Source organism: Orycteropus afer, unplaced genomic scaffold (assembly GCF_000298275.1).
Source record: "Orycteropus afer afer isolate SDZICR_OR568_19922 unplaced genomic scaffold, OryAfe1.0 scaffold00222, whole genome shotgun sequence".
In the NCBI taxonomy this organism is placed as follows: Eukaryota; Metazoa; Chordata; class Mammalia; order Tubulidentata; family Orycteropodidae; genus Orycteropus; species Orycteropus afer.
The window spans coordinates 1,140,259-1,151,502 of record NW_006921809.1 but is presented as its reverse complement, the minus strand read 5'-3'; positions in this window follow the sequence as shown (position 1 = coordinate 1,151,502).

The following is an 11,244-nucleotide window of genomic DNA, read 5'->3' as shown; positions in this document are numbered from 1 at the left end:
ATGTGCAATGGCGTAGAGATGTCTTTGGGCTGCTTCTTCACTATCTCCAAGTGCCACAGTGGAAAGGACAGTGCCCCATGGGACTCTTGATTGAAGTCTTTTCAGTTACACTCCTTCCAGCATGGCCTCTAAACATCTGCTCACATGTTATTTACACCTTTCCTTTTTCAGTCTTACATCCTAAGACCATTCCTATAAAGAGTTTTTTCCAAAATCCTTGTCACCATATGGAATATAGTTAAATTCCCAGTTTTCTATATATTTTATCTTAAATTAAACTTATCACAATAGCCTCAAACTGTGCTCCAATTTCGTATCAAAATCCTGCATATGCAATTTTTACAAATGAATGAAATTTCAAATCATATTAAAGAACTGTGCAAGACCTTTCAGGGTTCATTATTTCTTCTTAAGTTCATAGTATACTATCCTATGTAGAAAAAAGGCCTTTATGGAGAGCTAGTGCAAAATGTCCAGGGTCAGTGGTGGGACTTATTCGTTAGGATTCCTGAGTCTCCTAGAAAAATTTAGAATCTTAAGGTCCTGTGTCAACTTGACTGGGTCTGGTTTTCAGTGGCTAGGTAGCTGGGTGTAGTTATTCCCTGTGATGAGACTGAATCAACTCCATGGTGTAATCTGCTAAGGGATGTGGTCTGCTTCCAGTATATAAGAAGACACTTTGAGAAAGGTCTCTAACTTTTTGGCATGCTTGGATCCTGCATTTAGTTGAGTCTTCATTCAGCACCCTGTCATGTTGCCTGCTGATCTTAGGACTGTTTCTGGATTTGAACTAGTGGTCTGCCATGGTGTTTGATAATCTTTGGACTGTGCCATTTTACTTGTTGACCTTGGGTTTGTCAGCCTCAGCAGCCAGCAGCTGCCTGAGTTAAGAGATACCTCCAGCTCCAGTGGGCTGGGAGCAAGAGGCAGAGCTGAAGCCCAAGATCAAGGGACCTTCCCCCAACCCCTAGGGTTAGCACTTTGAACTTGGATGTCTAGCCTACTAAACTGTAGGGGAAAAATTCCTGTTTGATAAAGTCATCCACTTGTGGTATTTTCTGTTGGAACAGCGCTAGAGGACTAAGACACATTGCTCTTAAGTTTTCCTTTTGTGTGCAAAAAAAGTTATTATGATTTTTTAAGTGGAAAAAGTAATTTATTTTGCATGTTAGTAATGCACAAAGTAACTGAAACTAATGGAACAAAATATATTCTTTGGAACTTAAAAGCCACTTTGATAGACTGGTTTACTCCAGGACAAAGAACTGGAACACCAGTTTGAGCCTGGAAGCAATGCTTTGTTGTTGAGTTAGAAACTCTGGGCAATTCTAAATTGATGAAGGCCAGACTGATAGATTTTTAACTGGCCTGGTTCTAACAGTCCATACCACCTAGTGTGATGGTAAGAGTGAGACCAACTAGAGCAGATAGAGCTCAGCAAGGAATTGCTGAGATGCTGGCATCATCCCAGCCAAAACTCAGGCATCACTTCAGGAAGATTCCTAAAGCCCTATCAGTGGGCTTTGGGAAAGAAGACACTGCCTTAATGAAGCCATCTCCAAAATATTGAGGTGTAAAGTGGGAAATCTCAGTTACCCTCACTTTTTTTTTTTTTTCCCTAGAGTGTGCAGCGTTGATGTGAAAGTTATTATTATCACTAATGGGAGAGGGGGAGCTCTGGTAGCATAGTGGCTAAGGCACTTGACTGCTAACCAGAAGGCTGGCGGTTCAAACCCACCAGCCACTGCTCGGAAGGAAGGTTGGGCAATCTACTTCCGTAGTGATACTGCCTCGGAAACCCAAGGAGGGGTCACTATGAGTCGGGGCCGACTCCACGGAACATAACAACAACAACAACAACAATGGGAGAGAGCTCACATAACAGTTGGAAAAATAGGGCTTTGTTGTTGAATGTGGATGGAGTACTGCTGTCACTCATTGTGTAATCTTGGACAAGTCTCTGAGCTTCAGTTTTTTCATTTTTAATATGGAGATAAATAATAGTACCTAAGTCATAGAGTTAAGGAGCTCTGGTAGCACAGTGCCTAAGGCATCTATCTGACTGCTAACCAGAAGGTTGGAGGTTCAAACCCACCAGCCACTCCATGGAAACAAGACTGGGCAATCTACTTCCATAAAGATTTACCACTTCAAAAAGCCAATGGGGGCTGCTATGAGTCAGAATCGACTTGATGGCAGTGGACTTATTTATTTCAGCTCATAGGGTTAAATAAAAATGACTTGGCACAGGACTGGGCCTATATTAAATATTTAATCAATGTTAGTAACAACTATTACGTTACAAATGAAGAAAAAGTTTTAAAACAATAGATGATTTCCACCTAGACTAGTTGATCTCTGAAAGATCTTCCAACTCTAAAATCCAAGGATTCTTCGAGCAGGGAATGTTTCTGAGGCCAGAAAAGGAGTTACATCATTTCACATATTTAACTTCTGTTATTTGAAACCCTGTGATGCAACTAGTGCTCTCTTCTCAAGGATGGTGGAAGTTACTTTTAATTCATGAATTGTGCACCTCACTGTACATTTTTTGCAAGACACTATTTTTGAGATGTTGTTAAGTGCCATTGAGTCAGCTCTGACACCTAATGACCCTGTGTACAACAGAATGAAAAAATGCCCAGGCCTGCACCAGCCTCACAATCCTTGCTATGCTTGACCCAGCATTGCAGCCACTGTGTCCATCCGTCTCATTGCGGGTCTTCTCTTTCTTTATTGACCCTCTACTTTACCAAGCATGACATCCTTCTCCAGGGAATGGGCCCTTCTGACAGCATGACCAAAGTAGGTGAGATGTAGTCTGGCCATTCTGTTTTCCAAGGAGCATTCCAGCTGCACTTCTCCCAGGACAGATTTGTTCATTCTTGTAGCAGTCCATGGTATTTTCAGTAGTCTTCTCCGGCACCACAATTCAAAGGCATCAACTCTTCTTCAGCCTTCCTTATTCATTGTTTAGCTTTCACATGGAAATGAGGCAATTGAAAATACTGTGGCTTGGGTCAGGTGCACTTTAATCTTCCAAGTGACATCTTTGCTTCTTAACACTTTAAAGAGGGCAAAGGAAAAAACCTTCTTTGTTTATTTTACAGGTTGATTTTGATTATTAAATGAGGTAATTGTGCCTGAAAAGCCATTCAAACAGAAAAGCTACATAGATGTACCATTTTATGATCAGAACTTTTTATCTGTTGCCATTGAGTTGATTCTGACTCATAGAAACCCTGAAGGACAGAGTAGAACATAGGGTTTTTTAAGGCTGTAATCTTTATGGAAGCAGACTGCCTTATTTTTCTCTCATAGAATGGCTGGTAGGTTCAAAGTGCCAACCTTTCAGTCAGCAGCAAGCACTTAACCACTGCACAACCAGGGCTCCTTCAGAACACTTACTACCCAAACCTATTGCTGCCAGTCAATTCTGATTCATAGTGACTCTATAGGACAGAGTAGAACTGTGTCGTAGGATTTCCAAGGCTGTAAATCTTCACAGAAGCAGACTGCCAGTGTTTCTCTGGTGGAGCAGCTGGTGGGCTTGAACCACTACCCTTTTGTTAGCTGTCAAGTGCTCAACCACTGCACAACCAGTTCTCTTTCAGAATCTTTAATAGTGATTATATGAGAGTCAACCTTTTTTAAAAACTGTGACATTAGCTTACCTGTTAGTTGTGGGTGAGTGGGCTCTAAGTCATGGTGACCTTATGTGTAAAGAAACAAACCAAACAAGTTGTGATTGAGGAGATTCAATTTATGGCAACCCTCTGCATTTCAGATTAGAACTGCACTCCATAGAATTTTCAAGGTTGTGACCTCTCAGAAGCAGGTCACCAGGCTTTTCTTCCAAGGTGCCCTGGGTGGCTTCGAACCATCAATCATTTGCACAGTACCCAGTGCCTAACCATTTGCACCACCCATAGACTCCTAAGAACTACATAGTAGGTTAATATTTATGTATTATATACATACTTATTTAATTATATATATAAACAAATCACTACGATGTTCGTTAATATGGGTATTTTTTGTTTTATTTACTTACATATTCTAAGCTTTTTGTCTTACCTTTAAAAATGAGTAGCCACCCACAGATAAAATTAAGATGAGGGTCAGGACCTTTGCCTATGTGAAGCTATCCTACACTTTGGTCCCTCACTTTACACTGATGCAGTTAATAAATGTTAAGGAGCCTGTAGAGAAAGTGAATATGGTAAGTGAAATTTAGCATTGTGCTAATTATGCCATAGGAGCTCTGGTAGTATAGTGCCTAAGGCACTTGACTGATAACCAGAAGGCTGGTGGTTCAACCCACCAGCCACTCCTCGGAAGGAAGATGAAGCAATCTACTTCCGTAGTGATACTGCCTCGGAAACCCAAGGAGAGGTCGCTATGAGTCAGGTCTGACTCGACGGCACATAACAACAACAACAACAATTATGCCATAGGAACAGATTCTTGCAAGAATCAATGTTCAGGGGAACTCCTGATAGGATGAAAGTCCATTGTTTAAGAAACAAAAGTACAGTTGAGAATGTGAAAGCAATTTCTATTTGCTAAAGATTTTACATAGTTGTTCTTAAACTTTTTCTACTTTTATTTTTCCTACCCTTCTTTATCCGTCACTACAGAGACTTGACTTCTGAAAGTGATTCTAAAGCAGATCATAGAATTAGGTCTAAATGTGTGAGTTGTACCCCACCATTTTCTGTAATTCTACTTATGTGGAGAAAACTAGGACCACTCAGTTGCATATCTCAAAGACACCATTTCCATAGAAGACATCTTTTATTTTCTCTGCATCCATGTCTTTGCTCATGCTGTTTGCTACATGTGCCCTCCTATTTCTCTTTGTTAAAATTCAGTCATTCAAAATCTATGTTGACAGTCACCTTGTCTAAGAAGATTTTTCTGATCCTTAATTTAAAAGGGAGCTCCCTCACCTTTAAAATAAAAGAGAACATGTTTATACATTTCTAATGAACTATCATTTTATGCCTGCTCTGTTGTGGGAGCTCTGGTAGCATAGTGGCTAAGTCACTTGACTGCTAACCAGAAGGCTGGCGGTTCAAACCCACCAGCCACTCCTCAGAAGGAAGGTTGGGCAATCCTACTTCCGTAGTGATACTGCCTCGGAAACCCAAGGAGGGGTCGCTATGAGTCGGGGCCAACTCGATGGCACATAACAACAACAACAACAACTGTTGTTTACATATGTCTTATAATCTCATTATCTTATATAAGCTAATTGAGCAAAAATTTATTTTTATGTCTCTAAAGTGTCTAACATACAGAAGAAAATTCATAGCTGAATACAGAAGAAAATTCATAGCTGAATGAACTATTAAGATTTAACTTCTTTTTCTAATTTCATCACCCACTAAATATAACCAGTTAGTGGAAGCTACCAATTATTATTATTATTTTTTTTTTAATTTTATTTTGATTTGGGTGAAGATTTACAGAGTAAATTCACTTTTCATACAGCAGTTCACATATACTTTGTCTCATGTCATTGACCAAAATTTACAATGCAACAGCTCCCCTCCCACTTCCTCCCCATAGTTACCTCTTCCCAGTGTCCATCCCTCCATACTCTTCTGCGGCCTGAGCTGTCTCCCTGTGCATAAGCAGCCCTTCCTTCTCCCATGATTGTTCTCTCCAGGGTGTGTGTCTACTTGAGGTAAATGTTTAACTCACTTGCCTGTTCTTTGTTTGGCTGGAAACCACAGGTGTGGTTTCAATCCCAGACCTGAAGGGCAGCTAGGGGCCATAGTCTCAGTGGTTTCACCAGGCTCTATTGGACCAGCAAACCTGGTCCCCACCTTCTTCTTCTTTTTTTTTTTTTTTTGCCTCCAAATGATTTTGAGTTTTGTTCCACATTGTTCTCCCTCTCTATGCAGGATCTCGTACATCCCTTCCAAGTGGATGACAGTGGTAGCCGGGCACCATCTAGTTCTTCTGGTCTCATAGTTGTATAGGTTGCAGATCAGATGGTGTACCAGTTGCTAGGACTGATTGTTTCCATTCATTTGGTTTTCTTCTTTCTTCTTGACGAGGAGACACCCATTGTTGCATCTAGATGGCAGGAAGCTACCAATTATTTTCATAAAATTTTTAAATAAAGTCAATCTGAAACAAATAAATTCTATTTTCAGGGAACCAAAAGGCTCTAAGTTTAAAATCTAACTATTATCAGGGATATAAATGGCAACTTTACACAAATAAAAGGACTCATGACTAAATTTCAAACATCAAGCTAATAGGACTTAAAAATGGTCTGTGAAGACCTCTTGAAGATGGTAGAATTGTATGATTCTGGAACGCACAGTGCCGTACTTGCACATGCAGGCAGCTGAGATCAACTTTGCTGCTTCATACAGAGCTCACAGTTTGGCCAAAGAGTTGTGGTGACATATTTTATAAATGTGATCTAATTTATGACCTGTCCTGTTGGCTCAATAAAGAGTAAAAATGACCAAACTTGGATGAAGGCAATAGGTCCACCAAAAGTTTCTAGGATGCATACATAGCTTGCCCCTGACTTCTGGATGAAGGTTCCTAGTTTTGCACAACACAAAGTCCCAGACAGTGTAAAAAGTACAGAAAGAGCCCAAATAACCTGGGAAGCCCATTGTTGTTGGTTTCCATTGAGTCGACTCTAGCTCATAGTGACCATATATATGTACAACAGAATGGAACACTGCCTGGTCTTGCGCCAGCCTCACAATCCTTGCTGTATCTGAGTCCACTGTTGTGGCCACTGTGTCAGCCCATCTTGTTGAGGGCTTTCCCCTTTTCCCTAACCCTCCACTTTACCAAGCATGATATCCTTTTCCAGGGAATGGTCCCTTCTGACAACATGACAAAGTAGGTGAGATGAAGTCTAGCCATTCTTGCTTCAAGGAGAATTCCAGCTGCTCATCTTCTAGGACAGATTTTTTAGTGCTTCTAGAAGTCCATGGTACTTTTCTTAATCTTTGCCAAAGCCCGTAGGAGGCACAATACATGAAGATCCCCTTGGGAGACACAAATATGCCTGAGCTATTTGTGTTCCTCATTGTGAGACAGATGCCAATTAGTAAAGTGATAGTGCACTTCATCTGGACATTTTCATCTTGGTCCTTTCCTTGTCTTCTGCTGATGCTCCATTATTGGGTGTGGCATGTTTACCATATACCAAAACTGAAGCCAAACTCACTGCCACTGAGTTGATTGTGAGTCATAGCAACTGTCATTGGGTTTCCAAGGCTGTAAATCTTTACAGAAACAGACTACCTCTTCTTTCTTCTGCAGAGTAGTTGGTGTATTTGAACCAACAACCTCCTGGTTATGAGCCAAATGCCTTAACCATTACACACCAGAGCTCCTTATGTTTACCATATAGCATTAAAAAAAAAAAAAAAAAAAACAGCCATCTTGTATGGAATCACTCCTGTGGGTTGATTTTGATTTTTTTTTTTTTTAAAGAAAACTTTATTAATAAGATGGCACAAGAATATAGCAAAAACAATTCTTGACAACTCTCAAACCAACAATAATCATAAAGAATGGTTAAAGAATACTCACTAGAAGTTTGCAAAATGCTGGTGAGCAAAGTGTTGTATATATACTTAATGATTTTATTTTTAACATGACTTATCTATTCATGAATTCGTTTCCACATGCTGTTATAGAACTTGTGAGATACAGGATCTAGGAATAGAAATAATAAATGTTTTTGCCTTCAGGGATTTCAATTGACTCAGAAAAATTAGAACACATTATAAAAGGTCACTTGGGCTGCAATGAGCTCATGGAGGAGCAGCAACTAACTTGTCTCTGGGATTATGGGAGTGTCCTGGGAATTGTGACTCAGAATTCCAGAGGTGCATGAGAAAAAAGGAGAAAGAGTCATTCCAGGAAGAGTTCACAGGATGTTCAAGAGTGTAAGGAGCTCTGGCGGTGTACTGCCTGAGGCATTTGACTGCCAACCAGAAGGCTGGTGGTTCAAGCCCACCAGCCACTCCTTGGAAGGAAGATTGGACAATCTACTTCCATAGAGGTACTGCCTCAGAAACCCAAGGAGTGGTCGCTATGAGTCGGGTCAACTTGATGGCTGTGAGTTTGGTTTTTTGTTTGCCTGTTTGCAAGAGTATAACAAAAGAAAGATGGGCAGTCTGGTGCAGCTGAAGTTTAGGGCACAGAAGGAGTGGTGCTGGGAGCAGAGAGCCTGAAAAGGTCTGATGAATTCCCTCCATAATGGGGAGAGGGTTCATGAGAAAGAAGCCAAGAAATCTGTGTATAATGCTGTCTGAGGCCAGTGTATATATGTATGTGTGCTTGTGTGTGTGCATTTATGCATGTGTTTTACACACAGAATGTGCCCAGAATGGTAGCTAAGCCACTACCTTACATTCTTCCTCACTCTGCTACCCCATTTGTTGTTGTTGTTATGTGCCAGTGATTCGTTTCCGATTCATAGCGAACTTATGTACAACAGAACCAAACACTGCCTGATCCTGTGCCAGCTTTATGATCCCTACTATACATGAGCCCATCACTGCAGTCACTGCATCAATCCTTCTTGTTGAGGGCCTTCCACTCTTTCATTGGCCCTCCATTTTACCAAGCATGACATCCTTCTTCAGGGAATGGTCCCCTGACAACACGACCAAAGTAGGTGAGATGAAGTCCGGCCATGCTTCCAAGGAGCATTCTGGCTGCACTTCCTCTAGGACAGATTTGTTAGTTATTTAGCAGTCTATGGTGCTTTCAGCATTCTTCTCCAACACCACAACTCAAAAGCATCAACTCTTCTTCGGTCTTCCTTATTCATTGTCCAGCTCTCACATGCATACGAGGCGATTGAAAATACTATGGCTTGGGTTAGGGGCATCTTAGTCTTCAAGGATATATCTTTGCTCTTCAACACTTGAAAGAGGTCTTTTGCAACAGATTTCCCCAGTGAAATACACCTTTTGATGTCTTGAATGATGCTTCCATTGGTGTTGATTGTAGAACCAACTAATATGATGTGTTGGACAACTTCAATCTTTTCTCCATTTATCATGGTGCTCCTTATTGGTACAATTGTGAGGATTTTTGTTTTCTTTATATGGAGGTGTAATCTATACTGGAGACTGTAGTCTTTAATCTTCTTCAGTAAGTGCTTGGAGTGAAAATTTTTATAATCTCAAAGGCTTTTGATAGAAATTGTAGCTCAATCCCTGACTATTGAAAGTGAATCCCCTTAAGAGGAATTGTATCTACTACAATTCATTCACTGATACTGCATTTTGTCCATCTTGACTCTCTAAATATTTTATTATTTCTGAAGCTCAAAGAGTATTCCAGGAAATGTTTTTGGATACTTGTCATTGTATTGAAGTATAATTATGACAAAAGGAGGGTTTGTATGGAAGCAAACACGCAGAAGGTTTTCTCTAAGTCCCTAAAAACAGACTATATTTAATAGACTCTAAACACTTTCATTCAGAGCAGCTATGCTATGTGAATCTCTACAAACTCATTGAAAAGAAAGTTATTAGCAGACAAATCATAGCACTAAAGAACTGTCAATACTGTATAGATGGAAAAAGTTCTTATGCTATTTATTAAGTTTTTCATGCCTCATGGGAACAGAGTGCCCAGCTATATTTTCTGCCTCTGAGGTTTAGTGGGAAGCAGCTATCCCACAGGCTATCCCACTTTTAGTGCACGCTGCCATCTGATGGGGGCCTGTATAACTATGTGAATCTGAAGAAACAGACCTCATTCCACCAACCCCAGCCCCAGAGACTCCTCAAGACATATATGTCCCACTAATTGTATCAAAATCCATAGTACCTAAAAAAGCATTTTTTTTCATTTAATTTAAAATGCCTTCCATTAATGAAAACCATTATATGATTTCAACAAAAAATTCAAGCAGAATGTAATTTGATCTTAAAAGGGTTATGACAAAGATTAAGGCCAGACCCTCTTTTGCAGAGCACAGATTCTCCCCTTGGTGTTATAGGAAAACATAGAACATGAGATTATTAGGTGTTTTCTTTATAAATCATATAAAAATACAAGACTTATAAGATGGAGCTTTATTTATTATTGTAAAATGCAGGAGAATAAAGCCATTTGACTGCTAACCAGAAGGCTGGAGATTCAAACTCAGCTGCCACTCCTTGGAAGGAAAATTGGGCAGTCTACTTCTGTAGAGATACCTCCTTGGAAACCCAAGAAGGGGTTGCTCTGAGTTGGGATCAACTCGATGGCAGTGAGTTTGTTTTTTTTTTTTTGTTATATCAAATGCATTTGTTTCCTTTCTGAACACTCAGAACATCTGATTCTTTCATCCCCACCCTCACTCTCTAAATATATTGTAGAACAGTAATGACTTATGTATTTGAAAGATAATTGAAGCCTTCACAGTGCCAGTGTGTTAAGTATGCCACTTGGTGTTTAAGAAAATCCATTAGCAGTTCCAGATAGGAAAGGTGTAACCCCTTGTGCTTTTCTCTCTAAAAATGAAAGATTTTGCTGTGATTGGTAACTGATACAAACAGTAGTCACATATCCTTCTTCTGGGGGAAATCCGGGCCTGTATCCTCTGCCCCTTCTAGGTTGAGAATACCCTTAGTGGAGTCCTGTAGCAGTCTTGTGAGAGTTCTCAGAGTAGCTGAAGGTGGCGTTGTCTTCTCAGGCTGGACCTGCTTATATCAAATACAGGTTCTCCCTATGATGTTATTGTGTCTATTAGCGCAGTTTTGTCTTAATAAAACAGGTCAGGAAAGGTGTATGTGTCAAAGGAAATTTGCTTTGTTGGTTACCAGGGGTGAGACGGGAGGGGAGGGAATACTGCAAAAGTAAAAATATAAATTAAAAATAAAAAGAAACAGGTCAAATGCAATTGCTTATCTATACTTAGGAAAGAAGAGTGAGAGAGAGGGTAGTTAGTTGTAGCTCAGAGCAGAAAATAAGGAAGAAAAGGAGGTATGACTTTTCCCTATGGGAAAGTGTTATAGCTAGTGAAGGGTCTTACCAGGATGAAGAAAAGCAATTGCCAGGTTATTTCCTTGTGAGTCTAAAGACTACTTCCCCTACCTGGCCTACAATGCAAAGGACAATGCAAAGTCCTCTTTTTTTTTTTTTTCTGGATCTTCAGCTTAATCTCAGTGCTACTGCCTTGACTTTCTAAAACTAAGCTCCTTAACTGGCTGATGACTAGGACTATTATTGCTCAAGCTTATCTTACTCTGA